Source organism: Azolla caroliniana, unplaced genomic scaffold, assembly GCF_043228905.1.
Source record: "Azolla caroliniana isolate FFs.n. ecotype wild unplaced genomic scaffold, voAzoCaro1.0.p SCAF_6, whole genome shotgun sequence".
Lineage (NCBI taxonomy): Eukaryota > Viridiplantae > Streptophyta > Polypodiopsida > Salviniales > Salviniaceae > Azolla > Azolla caroliniana.
The window spans coordinates 13,878,032-13,893,646 of NW_028230441.1; positions in this window are offsets into that span (position 1 = coordinate 13,878,032).

Consider the following 15,615-nt stretch of genomic DNA (forward strand, 5'->3'; position numbering starts at 1 on the left):
GGATACAAAGCTTCACAACGCCCTATGGGCATATCGCACAATCTTTAAAACTAGTATCTAGTCTACCCCATTCCGGCTAGCCTTTGGATTGGAAGTCGTAATGCCCGTCGAGTTCCAGGTTCCAAGCTTACGAATACAAATTCGGGAACGCCTTCCCAAAAAACAGTTAGAACAGTTACGTTTGCAGCAACTTCTTGAACTAGGCGAAGATAGGGTGCGGAGTATGGCAATCCTAGAAAAGGAGCAACGTTGTCGAAAGACATTTGTGAATCAACATTGAGGTAATGAAAAAAATTTCAAAATCAGGAAAGACTTATTAGTGTTTCAAACACGTATAGGAGAAATGCATGGAAAACCCTGATTCTGGTGGACGGGGCCGTATTGGATTATCGGTGTCGAAAATGGCACGTTCGAATTCGGCACTCTCGTCGGGGAAGTTCTACAATAGAAAGTCAATGGCTTCCGACTCAAGCAATACAGGGGTCCAACACCGTCGAACCCTTTCCGAAACGCCACGAAATTAGCGGGGGCAAATGTCGTCCTCCAAGCGGAGGTCACCAAGGCGTCAAATCTTTTAGGGGCTACACAACTAGATTCCCTCAACGCCATGAAGATTATAGCAAAAGGGCATATGCGAGACATGCCGCACAAGTAGCCAACACAAGAGGATACGCATGGGGACGAAGATCTGCAAGTGGACCAGGCGCCAACCGTTGTACAAGTAGAAGAAGGCATGCAGCAAGAACAACCACAAGAAGTGGCGTTGGAACTGATAAGACCCACTGACCTCCCCACACTAGAACTGATAGAACAATCCCCCCTCCCCCCCCCCGCCCCCCGAACCGGAGACAATTGATCCTACTAGATGCCTCGATTCCACACCTATGACGCAACCCACGACATTCCCCGTAGCTCCCGCCGAGACCGATCGTTTAGAACCGAACATCCTTGACATTTTCTATGACAAATGAAGGTCCCCTTTGGGTTCGACCGTGCAAGCACTATCCCACAGGCATGCCATGTGTTGGCCTCCTTCGACGGCTAAGTGGGGAAAGTCGAAAAGAAAAGACAAAGAGACGGTTACGGCATGAGAAGCGGACGGATGGATCCATAGCAACATAATGAGGGACAGTAGCATAATAATGAGGGAATAGTAGCAGTTGTAGTGTTTTGTATCGGAGTAACGGTTCACGCACCACGCGTAACCAACCATGACCCTATATATAAAGGGTATGGAAAACTTGTAATAACGAACGTAAAAATTTTGTATTGAAGCTCTGCAATATAGTTATGTTTGCACGACTATCTGTGTTCTAGTGCTCTTGTTGTTTATTTGTGTCGAGTTCCTTTCTTTGTTGATTCGGTTGTAATCGTTCTCTTAATCTCGACGGTCTCCACGATTCAGCTAGCACTACGGGTCTAGTACATAGTCCTCAGTATTACGCACTTGTTCATCCCTGAACCATAATCAACTTGAACCAAACCCCCGAGGATTGGAGGTGAGGTACCGTACCGTGTAACCTAAAACAGTAATAGAGTAGAGCCGACAGTTGGGTCGGTGGGAGGTCAGTCAAGAGTCAGCCAAGGGGAGAATCGACAAACCCAAGAGCTAATTGAGGAACAAAAGGAAGCAATCGAAATACACTCGGCAGAACATGGATTCGATTCTGACTCGGATGAAGAGTCGACTGAAGAAGTCGAACAAGAGCCAACTGTGTCAACTGGAGAAACAAGATATCCTCTCAGAGAGAGAAGAGCCCCCCACAAATTTCCAGATAAAGAATGTGTGTTGCTAACCAACTAGGGGGAGACAGGAAGCTTCGAGGATGCAAAGAGGGATACCCATTGCTGAAACTGGTTGAGTGCCATGCAAGACAAGAAGGCTTCCTTGTATGAGAACCAGACATATGAATTGACCCAGTTGTCGAAAGGGAAAAGGGCGCATTGAAACTGGGAGATGGCAGGAATCCACCCAGATACAAAGCCAGAATCGTGGTGAAAGGTTTTCAACAGAAGAAAGGTGTGGATTTCGACAAAATATTTTCCCTAGTAGTGAAGATGACATCCATCCGAACGGTGCTAAACATAGCAGCCAACATGGATCTTGAAGTCGAACAATTGGATGTCAAGATGGTGTTTTTGCATAGTGACCTTGAGGAGGAGATATACATGCAGCAACTAGAAGGATTTATCGAAAAGGGAAAGGAGAACTTCGTGTGCCTGTTGAGGAAGAGCCTTTATGAACTGAAGTAGGCTCCCCGGAAATGATGCCGGAAGTTCGAATCCTTCATGAATGACCAAGGGTACCACCAAATGCAAGCCGATCATTGCTTGTTTGTGAAGACGTTTGATCGAGGATATTTCCTCATCTAAAGAAGGGCCTCAAACTAGGTAACGAAAAGTTACGCCGGTCATCCCGTCAAAAGAAAACTGTCATGAGGTACGGATACAATGAGTACATGGCGCATCACTATGCGTACATGACTAAGGTGGCAGAAGTGCATGAGCCGGAGAGCTACGCAGAAGCAACGAAAGACGCAAATTGGCGTGCTGCTATGGAGGAAGAAATGCGGGCACTAGATGCCAATGATACATTGGACCTGGTTGACCCACCCCGATGGTGCAAATTGATCGGTTGCAAGTGGGTGTACAAGGTAAAGTACAACGCCGACGGTTCGGTCAACTGGTACAAAGCCCGGTTAGTGGTGAAGGGATACACACAGACCCACGGAATTGACTACAACAAGACCTTCGCTCCGGTAGCGAAGATGTCGATGGTTCATATGTTACTGGCTGTGGCTGCGGCAAGGGGATGGCATCTTCACCAAATGGACGTGAAGAATGCATTTCTTCAAGGTGATCTTGAAGAACGGGTCTATATGATCCAACCCCCCGGTTTCCAATCAGAGATGAACAAGTCAGTAGTGTGCCGACTCAAGAAGTCACTTAATGGTCTGAAACAAGCTCCTGAGCTTGGCATGCGAAGATCACGCACCGGTTATGTAAGATGGGGTTTGTGGCCTCTAAGTCTGACTCTTCATTGTTCATCTAGAATGGTTCAGACAGTATGGCTTGCATTTTGCTTTATGTAGATGATTTAGTCATCACCGGACTTGGACTCAATGAAATCGTCCAAGTGAAGTCCCACCTATCAGACGCATTTGAAATGAAGGACCTAGGGGACTTTCATTATTTTCTTGGGATCGAGGTGATCCGAACCCCCTTTGGCATATTGCTCTCACAACGCCATTATGTGTTGAATATGTTGTACAAGTTCGGCATGACTGAATGCCAACCGATCTCTACACCCCTGGACCGGAACTTGAAGCTACGTCCTGACTCCGGCCCGACTGCAATGAGAAACGGTTTCAAAAAATTGTCAGAAGCCTCATATACTTGACAATCACTCGACCCGACATCAGTTATTTCAACGTTAACGTGCGGAAGCATTCGTCAGAACCGGCTCAACCGGATAGCAACAGACAATAAGATGAAGGTTTAATAGAGAAGCTTAATATACAGGGAGTATACGCGGGAGAGACAAAGAGAGCAGAACATAAATGTAGATTCAAAAAATAAAAACACTCTATAACTTTGTACATACATCGTGCTAAACAACACAATTTATACAAGTCCTCAAAAGGACTAACAGAAGTACTATGTACTTCAATGCTCATACGAGTGACTGACACTAACTATGAGATAATGATTACCTAGTAGTCTAGGCTACTACTAGGCTTCCAGTTCGCACTCGAATCCGGCTGTCTAATCCGTCTTCCCGATCCGGCTGGTTGTTTCCGGATACTGATCCGGCTCTATCCTATTCAGCTGATCCGGATCCGGTTGAGATTGCTCGCTCAACACTCCCCCTCAAGCTCAACTTCAGGTCGGATCGTGGTGTTAGTATCTTTGGCAGTTGGTTCTTCTACCCGGATCCTTTTGGCATCGCTCTGCCTTGCTCGCACTCCTCATCCGGTCCGGTCTTGTTTGCCATGACCGGATTCCATAAACTCGGGTCCGTCGCGACCCCTTTCATCCGTTCCTAGCTATCCTCTAACAAGGGATCCGCAATTAGCCTCACCTTCCAGTCCACAGTCTTGTACTTGGTATCGACTCGGGTCGTCCTATTCGTCCCAACCATCCTCTTGAAGTCCGTGATGACTTCTTACATTTCCGCAAAATTGACCGGAATTACCCGGCCCTCGCTTAGGTCCTCCTCGGTTGCCCTAGCGATCTCTCCAAGGGTTTCGTCGAATGAGATCGCCTCCATGGCACCACTTATCTTGTCATCAGGTCCCAGGGCTCCGCATGCCCTCAAGCAACCCTAGGCCCGCTTCTTCTCATGGCCACGAATGCCGGTTATGGTACAACCTCCATTAGCAGAGGACCAAAAATTCTTACCTATAATATAGGTGTGGGGTTTCTCCGGAGTGTCTAGACTATCGCGGCGCCTATTGAGAAGCAAGCTCAACAAAGCTATGTGATGCTTATTCAGAAATAAGCTATAGTAGCTATTAGCTAATTAGCTACTAGTGGACATAAAGGTGAAACAGTTATTTAGCTATGCACAATTATTTAGCTATAGACAGCTAATTCGCTACTAGCAGCTAATTAGCTGCATATATAAGTCACTGATAACTTAGGTAAAAACTAAGTAGTAAGTAGTACTCGTAGAAGAGTGAGTGTAGTGCTGAGAGTTGTAGAACAGAAAACAGAAAACTAACGAGAGCAAGTTGAGCTCTACGTGTAATGAAGTAGAAGTTTTTGGACTGTGCAAAGGTAAGCCTCCTTCCCTTTCCCCTTTCTGTCTTGAGCACTAAACGATCCAGCACGATGTGCATACAGAAGAGCCGTAGTGCCTTCGTAACATGGTGTCAAAGCGAGGTTGCTCATAAAGAAGAGTATAGCAGTGCACAGATATGAGAAGGTTATTTCTCTGTTTGTTGATCTGAATTAGAAAGTTACTAGTTGAAGTAATCGTAGCAAAAGCCCTAATAGAAAGAGAAAATGGTTGCTAAGAATGCAGGCTAAATCATTACAGAGAAATTAGATAAAAACAATTTCCCGGCGTGGAAATTCAGAATGACAAACTTCCTTATGGGGAAAGGATACTGGGATTATATTGAAGGAGACCTAGAAGAGGCTCCAGAGATCCCTGAAGAAAATGCATCTGCTGCACAGATAAAAACATTTAAGGATTGGAATCAATGGGCAAGAAAGGTAATGCATTGACTATCACTTAGCATCTCAGATTCGATGCTTGGGCATATACAGGATGTTATGCGTCCAAAAGAAGCTTGGGACAGTTTAGTAAAACTGTTTGCAGTGAATACAAAGGCAAGAAAGCTTCAGTTGAAGACTGAGCTAAATACCTTGGAAAAAGGTAAGATGTCAGTAAATGAGTATGCTCTGAAAATAAAGAGCATATGTGAATCACTTGCTTCTATCAAGGTGAAGGTAGAAGATGATGAGAAGGTGGAAATATACTTAAGAGGCTTAGGACCTCAATACAAGAGTTTCAAAACATCTATTCTCACAAGGGATAGTATCCCAAGTTTTCTAGATCTGGTTTCAATGCTTGTAGTAGAAGAAATAAATCAAATGGATGATGTAAACAAAGGAAACTCAGAGACTGAGGGGCAAGCCCTCTACAATAGTGTTGGAAGAGGTCGAGGAAGAGGCCATGAAAGATTTGGTTCAACTAGAACCAACAACAATTGTTATCAAGGAAGAGGAAAATAGGTTGTAAGTGGAAGAAACAACATAAGAGGCAGGGGGAACAATCGAGGAAGAGGTAACCAAACCTATTTGAATGATGATGGCTGCTGGTATTGTGGAAAACCAGGCCATACACAGGCTGAATGTTATAAAAAGCAAAATGATGAAAAAAGAGGGAAGAGACAACAAAATAATTTTGCCTCAACTAGTGAAGACTGTGATAAAGATGGTGCATTTGGGTTGTGATATGAAATAGCAGTAGTGGTTGAATGTTCACAGAGATGCAATGAAGAGTTTATGTGGTATGTAGATTCTAGGGCATCTAATCAGATGACAGGACATAAAAACTGGTTTGAAAGGTTTAGGGAACCAGATATTCTTGGTTATGTACAGATAAGTGATAATACTACTCACCAAATAGAGCATGTTGGAGATATCCCATTGTGGAAAGAAAAAGGAAAAACAAAGTATATGCTAAATGTGATGCATATTCCAAACCTTGCCAAAAATCTGATTTCTGTTGGACAGATAGTGGAGCAAGGAATGCAAGTGAAGTTTAAGCAAAGTGGATGCTTCATAGAGAAAAATGGAAAGCTCATTGCAAAAGGAAAATGAGAAGGAAGACTATTTATCTTGGATGTAGATATGCCTAGGAAGATTACATCCATGTTTACAAAAGGAATGAATGTAATCTCAAAAGTGGAAATGTGGCATAAAAGAATCGGTCACATAAGTATGGAAACATTGAAAAATATGTTGAGGAAAGATGCAGTGGCTAGACTGCCTAAGCTCAAAGACTGTGAGATGGGAAAAGTATGTGAAGCATGTCAATATGGAAAGCAAAACAGGTTGCCTTTCCCTCATGAAAGACATGTAAGCCAAAATTTGTTGGATTTGGTACATATCGATGTATGGGGACCAACAAAAAAGGCATCTATTGGTGGTTGTAGATTTTATGTAACATTTATTGATGATTGCTCAAGGAAAACATGGATGTACTTTATGAAAGAGAAAAGCGAAGTATTTGATTGCTTCCGTAAGTTCAAATGTATGGTAGAAAAACAAGCCGGAATAAGATTAAAATGTCTAAGATCTGATGGAGGAGGAGAATATTTCTCCAATGAATTTTCTGATTTTCTATGCAATCAGGGAATAAGAAGACAGTTCACATGTAGATATACTCCACAATAAAATGGAGTTGCTGAGAGAAAAACCAGAACTTTGGTGAACATAACAAGGGCTATGATAACTGAAAAAATTATGCCATTGTACTATTCGGCAGAAGTTGTAAACACAGCTAATTATATTCTAAACAGATGTATAACATCGGGAGTACATGAGGTAACTCCTGAAGAGTGTTTCTATGGAAGAAAGCCTAGTTTAGAACACTTAAAAGTGTTTGGATGCCTTGCATATGTACATGTACCTGCTGAGGTGAGAAGTAAGCTTGATCCAAAAGCTGAAAAATGTATTTTTGTTGGATATTCAGAGGAGCAAAGAGGGTATAGATGCTATAACCCTTTGACAAAAAAAATTGTGGTAAGTCGGGATGTAATATTTGATGAGTTGGGCAGCTAGTACAACCCAATAGAGAATGTAGAAACTGATGAAGACTGTGAAAATGAAGACAGAGAAAAATCTAAGAATGGAAGAGATATCCATGGAAGTGGAAGCAATGTTGGACAGCAAAGTTCAACATCAATGGAATCTAGTGGACCATCTGGAAGTTCAGGTAGTATATCTAAATCAAATGCATGGAGTGGAAAAAGTGCAAGACACAAAAATTATGATGATAGAAAGGGAAAACAGAAAATGCCAGAGTATGAAATGCTTGATGATGGATCTAGAAACATGGAAGATGTAGATTCAAATACATCATTGGATGATGACCTTGGTATAGGATCCCTGAAAATCCCTGGTATGGAAACGACAATGAAGGATGCAAATCAGAAACTAAGAAGAACAGATAGAGAGAAAACGACTGTTGAAAGATTTGGCCATTACACATATATGGCTATGCATTATGCATATATGTCTAAAGTGGTACAAATCCCTGATCCAAACAGCTTTGATGAAGCAAAATCTGAGAAAAAATGGGTGAATGCAATGCAAGAAGAAATAGATGCATTGGCTGAAAATAGAACATGGGATTTGGTAAAGTTATAGAAAGGAAAAAATGTGGTAGGTTTCCAATGGGTCTACAAGAAAAAGAATGATTCCAATGGAAATGTTAGTAGACATAAAGCAAGACTTGTGGCAAAGGGATATGCCCAGATGCAAGGTATTGATTATGATGAAACATTTGCACCGGTTGCAAAGTTGGCAACCTTGAGAACATTACTTGTTGTAGGTGCAGCCAAAAGATGGGTCTTGCGACATATGGATGTAAAAAATGCTTTTTTGCATGGTAACTTAGAACAAGAAGTGTATATGTGTCAACCACCAGGTTTTGAAGAAAGGAAGCATCCTAAATATGTTTGTAAGCTGAAAAAGGCTCTCTATGGACTGAAACAAGTACCGAGACCATGACACAGAGAACTTTCAGAATCATTATATGTAAAGAAGATAAATGATTGCATTGTTGTGATCTTGATATATGTTGATGATCTAATCATTGGAGATAAGTAAGTTGAAGAAAAATCTGGAAATGCAACTTCGGATGAAGGATTTGGGAGATCTGAGATACTTTCTTGGCGTTGAGATTATCAGATCTGAGAGTGGTATATATATGTTGCAAAAATAGTATGCAACAACTATGTTGAAGTATGGTATGCTTGGATGCAAACCTATTCGTATACCACTAGATAAGAACTGCATATTGAGGGCTGATGTGGGAGCCAAAATAGAAGATGTCAACATGTATAGGTCTATGGTGGGCAGCCTCATATATTTGACCATAGCAAGACCTGATTTGAGTTATGTTGTTGGATTAGTCAGCCAGTTTATGCAACAACCAACAAAGCCGCATTTGTACTGCAAAAGCTAGGGTATGTAAAAGCTACTCAAAACTATGGACTATTTTACAGGGCTGATCTGGACATAAAGCTGGAAGCCAAACTGACAAAAGATCCAGAAGTGGATATATGTTTACATTGGGAACTGCAGTTATTTCATGGAGTAGCAAGAAACAAGCTACTGTTGCACTATCAAGTACTGAAGTTGAATAGAGAGGAGCTGCAATAGCTACCTATGAAGAGGTATGGATCAGAAGATTGCTTTCTGATTTGGGAGAATATATAGATGTTCTTCTCACAATTTGGTGTGACAATATGAGCAGCATTCAGCTCGCAAAAAATCCAGTGTTCCATGCAAGAACAAAGCACATTGAAGTGCATTATCACTTTGTTAGAGAGAAAGTGATTGATGGAGAAGTGGATCTGTTGTATGTAAGTACAAATCAACAAGTGGCTAATATTCCTACGAAGGGATTGAGCATGGAAAAACATACACAATTTAGAGACATGATGGGAGTTATAACCATTGGCATGGTAGTTGAAAAGCATGAAGAAAAGAAGATTGAACATGATCCAAAGAAAGGATAAGTAGAGCTTGAGGGGGAGTGTTGAGAAGCAAGCTGAACAAAGCTATGTGATGCTTATTCCGAAATAAGCTATAGTAGCTATTAGCTAATTAGCTACTAGTGGACATAAAGGTGAAACAGCTACTTAGCTATGCACAGCTATTTAGCTACTGAAAGCTAATTAGTTGTATATATAAGTGACTTATAACTTAGGTAAAAAGTAAGTAGTAAGTAGTAAGTGTAGTGCAGAGAGTTGTAGAACTGAGAGACTTGATCGTTGTTGCCGAGATTTCCTTCATTAAAAATCTTCCCGATCGTTGTTGCCGAGAGACTCATGATTCCTCTCGTGGTTCGGTCACACCGTCAAAAATTCAACGGAGTGCCTTCTGTCCTAGCTCTTTACCCGTGTGTACGCCGAGCCATTATCTAGTACCTTCGTTTCCATGCGAGTTGCCTTGATGTAGGGTTTGCCGAGAATCACCGGGTGCAAGGAAGTCTCCTACACAAAAAAGTGTTGGTCGATCTTGATATAACACGTTCGCGTTCACAAGTGGAAGGATCGCGCATAAATGGAAGGATAAGGGAAATTTTAGGGGTTTTTCAATGATTTTACAAAACACATTGATACCAGTATCATACATGTTCAAACATACTATGAAAAAGGTTAAAAATCCACTATTTTCGTGATTTAGAAGTAACTAAAAAAAGACGAATTTCAAAAAGATACATTCTCAATTTATATCACAAACTTCACAACCAATGTTATTTTATAAGAAACAATTTTTTAGAAATCATAAGAATTCAAAACACATGATTTTATATTACTCGATTTGTTACAAGCGGAATGTAGTTACACTTAATAGCCAAATATACATTCATGATCACTCCTTTACGGAGAATCACTACTATAAATAATATACAATGACGATTCCTCCTCATCATCCTCGGATGTACCAATCAGTGCATTATCTTCGTCATAAACCAAATGGTTTGACTCTAGATTATATGTAGCAGATCTCGTTTGCCTTTGACTCGAGCCACCTTGTAGACTTGGTAATTTTTCTTTTATTATATCTATTGTTGACTTCCTTAATTGTCCGGCTTTTGTAAGTGTGAAGTCGTACACGATGATATCCACATCAGAGATATCAAGGGTCGAGGTGTTACGAATGTTTCACTTCCTCTTCCTACCTCCCCTTCTTGTTTGGCATTCAATCATCTCCAATGTATACTTACCTGTAAAAGCATTTGCACTTCTAGTGTTGTACCAATGAACATTTATAGACTTGATCGTGTTTTCTATTTCATGCATTAGCACTTCTACAATTTTACCAACCCAAAATTGGTGGCCATGTGACTTCTCATCAGCCAGCGTTGCAATCAACATCCTCGCGGTGAGCTCTTGCAAATTTCCTTGCCATCTAGCTTCGGCTGCTTTGGTCATCCTTGGTCCCACATAAATGTCTCTTTGTTGTGGATGGACCAAGCTGTCATTAATCGCATTTACTAGTTGCTCCGGACTTCTATTTACGCGATCATGTTGCAACGACCATGTGAATGGTGTTTCCAAATTCCAATTATCAACAGATACACAATTGTCTATAATTTCTTTCTGATCATTATAAAATACATCCCACCATGACGTGTCTTGTTGTGCGGCATATTTCTTGGCGGCCTCAATATGCTTTCTTTTTTCTTCTAAGGCTTGGAGCCATGACCGTTTTTGTTCTGATACCAAGTCGCTCTGCAACTGTCCTTTCTTCTCAATTGGCATTTGCTTAGCTCCATGGACAATTGTACTCGGCATACAAAGTAATAACTGGCAACCACCTTCAGGTTCCCATGTTGTAGAAGATGAATATTGTTTGGCATACAAAAGTGTAGAACCACTTATTCCATTTTTCTTTATCAAAAAAATGTGATTGAAACTTATATTGTTTAACTGAGCAAGCACTTTAACATTCCCACCACCCCCATCTAATATATATCTCTTAAAGTCATATACCTCCTTCAAGTGTAACACTTTTGGGCGTGGTGTATAAGCATCACAAATGACATCAAATAGTTTAGGTAAAGTGAAAGCATCATGTCGAGACAATTGTCTGGAGAATGTGCTAAACATTTGATCTATATGGTCATGTGTGTGGCCAACCAAAAGGAAATTGACTTTCACTTTCCTAAACAATTCTAGGTTGACCAACATACTTAGATAGCCAAATACAGTTGAATTTGTGTTCTCTCTAGCAGTATTGTCCAATTGAATGTATAGAACAGGGGGGAAAGGTTGTCCCCAAGACATCAAAACTCGGTGAATCACTGTAACTGTTAGGTTAGGGTCATTGTGAACATTGGGGTAAGTAATGAAGACGTGAGGTCGAACAGACCTATTATAAGCCAAGCATCCCACCAAGTGCATTTGAACAAGGCACTCATCATTGACATCTTTGGGGAGCCTCCGCATATGCGGCAAGCATATGTATTGTTCGGGCCATGCCATCTATCATTAAGCACATGTATTGTTCGGGCCTCTTCAAACACTTCTCTCTATGATGCATCGCCTTCCTTCGTTCTAAGGATTGTGCCTCACGATGCTCTTGTAGTAACTTCTTACTCGTATCCTTTTCCATTGATGTCTTTGCACCTTTAGCCAAACTTTTAAGATTTGCACAAATGGAGCAATACCCCATACGTACTTTACGAGGAATAATAACATTTGAAAACCGAGCTCTCCATAATCTTGTGAATTGGCTATATGTGATCGACTTATTACGTGAGCCCAGCATATCAGATCGATAGACATCATAAACTTCCCGACGTGTATAATTATCAGAAAGATGCATCCTACCTGTAGTGGGCATTACTTCACAATTTAACTGAAAGTAAGTTTTCATCAAGCCAATAGCTAGTCTTCCAATTGCACCTTTCATACTTGGAACCGCTTTACAATTGAGCATCTGATCCCCGCTAAGTAGACGTTGTTGTACTCTATGTAGCCGCATGTTACTAACACATAACGCAATTTTGAATGCAACTCTACATATATGTTGCGCATGGAAGATATAATACTCGAATGATACTTTGATCCCCGTACATTTGTCAGATACTAGTTGCATACGTGACCCGAGGTAAGTGTCTTGCTCATCACCGGTCATCGAAAAATAGTATCGCCTTAATTCTCGCAACTTTGATTTTCCAATCATAGACATACAACCACGGGCACAACATATTTTGTTGACATCAAATCCAATCTGTTTATCTGATGTCACCAAGCTAAATCTAGCTAGACGAATTCTTCGTGGGATTCTTCTAATATGCATAGGGCTCCCAGATTTCTCTTCCTGCATAGAGGTTGGTGTAACATTGTTACAGTCTAATTCTTTGTTGTGACCATCGCCAATGTTATTCAATGTTTCCTGGGCACTTCCTTCATTCTCGGTATCTTTATTAATATCGTATTCTTCAATAGAGAACTCTTCACATGTGTCATTATGTACATTCCCTGTAGATGAGCTCAGACAATATTCTTCGATAGAATATGGTGAGTTGGTCGACAGACAATATTCTTCAATCGAATATGGTGACTCTGATGACAAACAATACTCTTCAGTAGAAAACGATGGGTCTGATGACAAACAATATTCTTCAATCGAGAACGGTGAATCTTCACTCATGGCTTAAGGTCTAGATAGGGCTCTCTAAGTTATGGGCTTAGGGGAAAGAAAAAAACTAATAAGCTCCTCTCTAAACATATACTCCTCTCTAAACATAAACTTCTCTCTAAACAAAAGCCAAATCAATAGAATGTCTATATTATGTAATATTCTATTAATACAATACATCAAAAAATTATTTTTAATAAAGTAATTGTACTTAAAATATCAATTATTATATAAACTAGATCTATATAAAGTTAAATCAAGTAAAATATAAAACTAATCATTAACAAGCCATGAATATATTGGATTAATGTTAAAATCATTGGCTAATTAATGGCACCCATTTTGATATTGAACGCCTCACTCATTGGTTCTTTAATGCTCACCATTTTAAATATTAGACTTATCAATCATTGGTTAATTTATGCCCACATCTTTAATACACAACATTTGAGAGTCATAAAAATTGTTGGTTTTAGTAATCAATCATTGGTACATTCATGAACCTCTATCATTGTCTCATTCATAACCTTTGAAGTCATTGTAGGTTGTTATGACTATAAAAGATTGATCAATATGGTAGTTTGACTTTATAATCATTAATACAATCATAAGTTTCTCTAGTTAATGTGACTATGGTTACCAACTAACTATCCTCAAAGTTACCAACCTTGGTTAAGGTGACTATGGTTACTTTAACCAATGTGTTCAATCCCTATAAATAGGAAGACCTCGTCATATTTCACTCACAAGAGCGTACAGAGCGTACAGAGCTCACAGAACGTAGAGAGCACACAGAGCACACAAAGCACACAGAGCACAAAGCACGAAAGCGCGATCTCCGCCTCAACTTCAACACGATCAAACATGTCTTCAAAGAGAATCGAGCGCGAGGACTCCAGGGAGGCCTCTGACACTGTGGACATTTTTGTAAATATGTTTCGTTTCTCAAGAACTCGATACGCCGTATCGAGTTCATGTATACAATACAAATATTTATACATGAACTCGATACGGCGTATCGAGTTCATAATTTAATTTTGCTTTTTATACAGGAACTCGATACGCCGTATCGAGTTCCTGTTTAAAGTGTAGGTTTTAAACACGAACTCGATACGGCGTATCGAGTTCGTGTTTAAAGTTTGGATTTTAAACAGGAACTCAATACGGCGTATCGAGGTCGTGTTTAAAACCTACACTTTAAACACGAACTCGATACGGCGTATCGAGTTCCTGTTTAAAGTGTAGGTTTCAAATAGGAACTCGATACGCCGTATCGAGTTCGTGTTTAAAACCTACACTTTAAACACGAACTCAATACGGCGTATCGAGTTCCTGTTTAAAGTTTAGGTTTTAAATACGAACTCGATACGCCGTATCGAGTTCCTGTTTAAAGTGTAGGTTTTAAACAGGAACTCGATACGGCGTATCGAGTTCCTGTATATAAGAAGGCTTTGAGAGAGAAAAATTGTATTTTTGGGGTAACAAATAATTTTGGGATGGAAAAGTTATCAAATTGTCTGGCAAAATCAGTCTTTTTATGTTGGCTTTCCTTACTTTTAAAAAAAACATGCTCTAATTATAGGTGTTTTATGACCTACTTTAGCTTAAAATAGTAGAAAATGATCCACAAATTGCCTTTACGATAGCAAATTCTCGTCAATATAGGTTTGGAATCTATATAAGTCATACCTACTATTTAAAAGAATATATAACCCTTTTTACTTATTACGATATATATTTTCTAGGTTGAATAGCCCTGCCTATAATAGATTTTTGAATATAGGACTGCTCCTGGGAACTGTTCTTCATGTTAATATACAACCTTAATCTACGTGACTACCTAACTTATGTTTTTGCATATACTTTCTTAAATAGGTCGTTTAAAAACCTGTCGGACCGACCGGTGAAGAAAATAAAGCTTCGCATACAAGGTTCTCCAATCGAAGCCCAGACCAAGGTAGCTCCTAAGACCATGAAGAGAGGAAAAAAGCTTCTCTTTAACGAAGAGACAAAATCTCAGCCCCATAGTGATGTTAGCCAAAAGAAACTTGTCGCCGCTACTGGAGGTGAAGACCTTCCTGACCGAGATCTAACGGACAAGGAATGGTGTATGCAATATGTCGACTCAAAGAAAAAAGTCGTATTGTATACAGCAAAGAAGAAGGGTGAGGGGCAACTTGGAAAGGAAACCCCATTTATGTATGGCCGTATTCTACGATTTGACTACGAAGATGCAGATTCGGCCAACATACTGGTAATGATAGACTGCTCCAAGGGGGTACGTAAAGTGTTCCTTTTAGAAGACCTTTTAGTAAAAGAATCTTGTGGGCCAGAAGTGTTCAAAAAAGCACTTGATAGCTCACAAAACCTTATTGTTACCTTGAGGCCATATATACAAGGCCATGTAACTCTAAGAGATGAAGTGCCCTCCCCATTGAAGCCAACAAAAAAGGTTTCCAAAGTCCAGTCAAGACCAGCAAAGAAGAAGACAACGAAAATGTCGGATACGGATTCAACAAGTGAAAACGAAGAGGATAATAAGGGGACGCCAGGAGCTGAGCTGGCCTCGGGTGTTTTGTCATCCGAGCAGAATAAAATAAGGAGAGAGTTAATGCAACGGAAGCTGGTCAGGAAAGGGCAAGTATTTAATTTACCTATAACACACATCCATCGGCCCCCTATTGATGAAAAAACAGGTCGAAGACCACTTGAGATTAG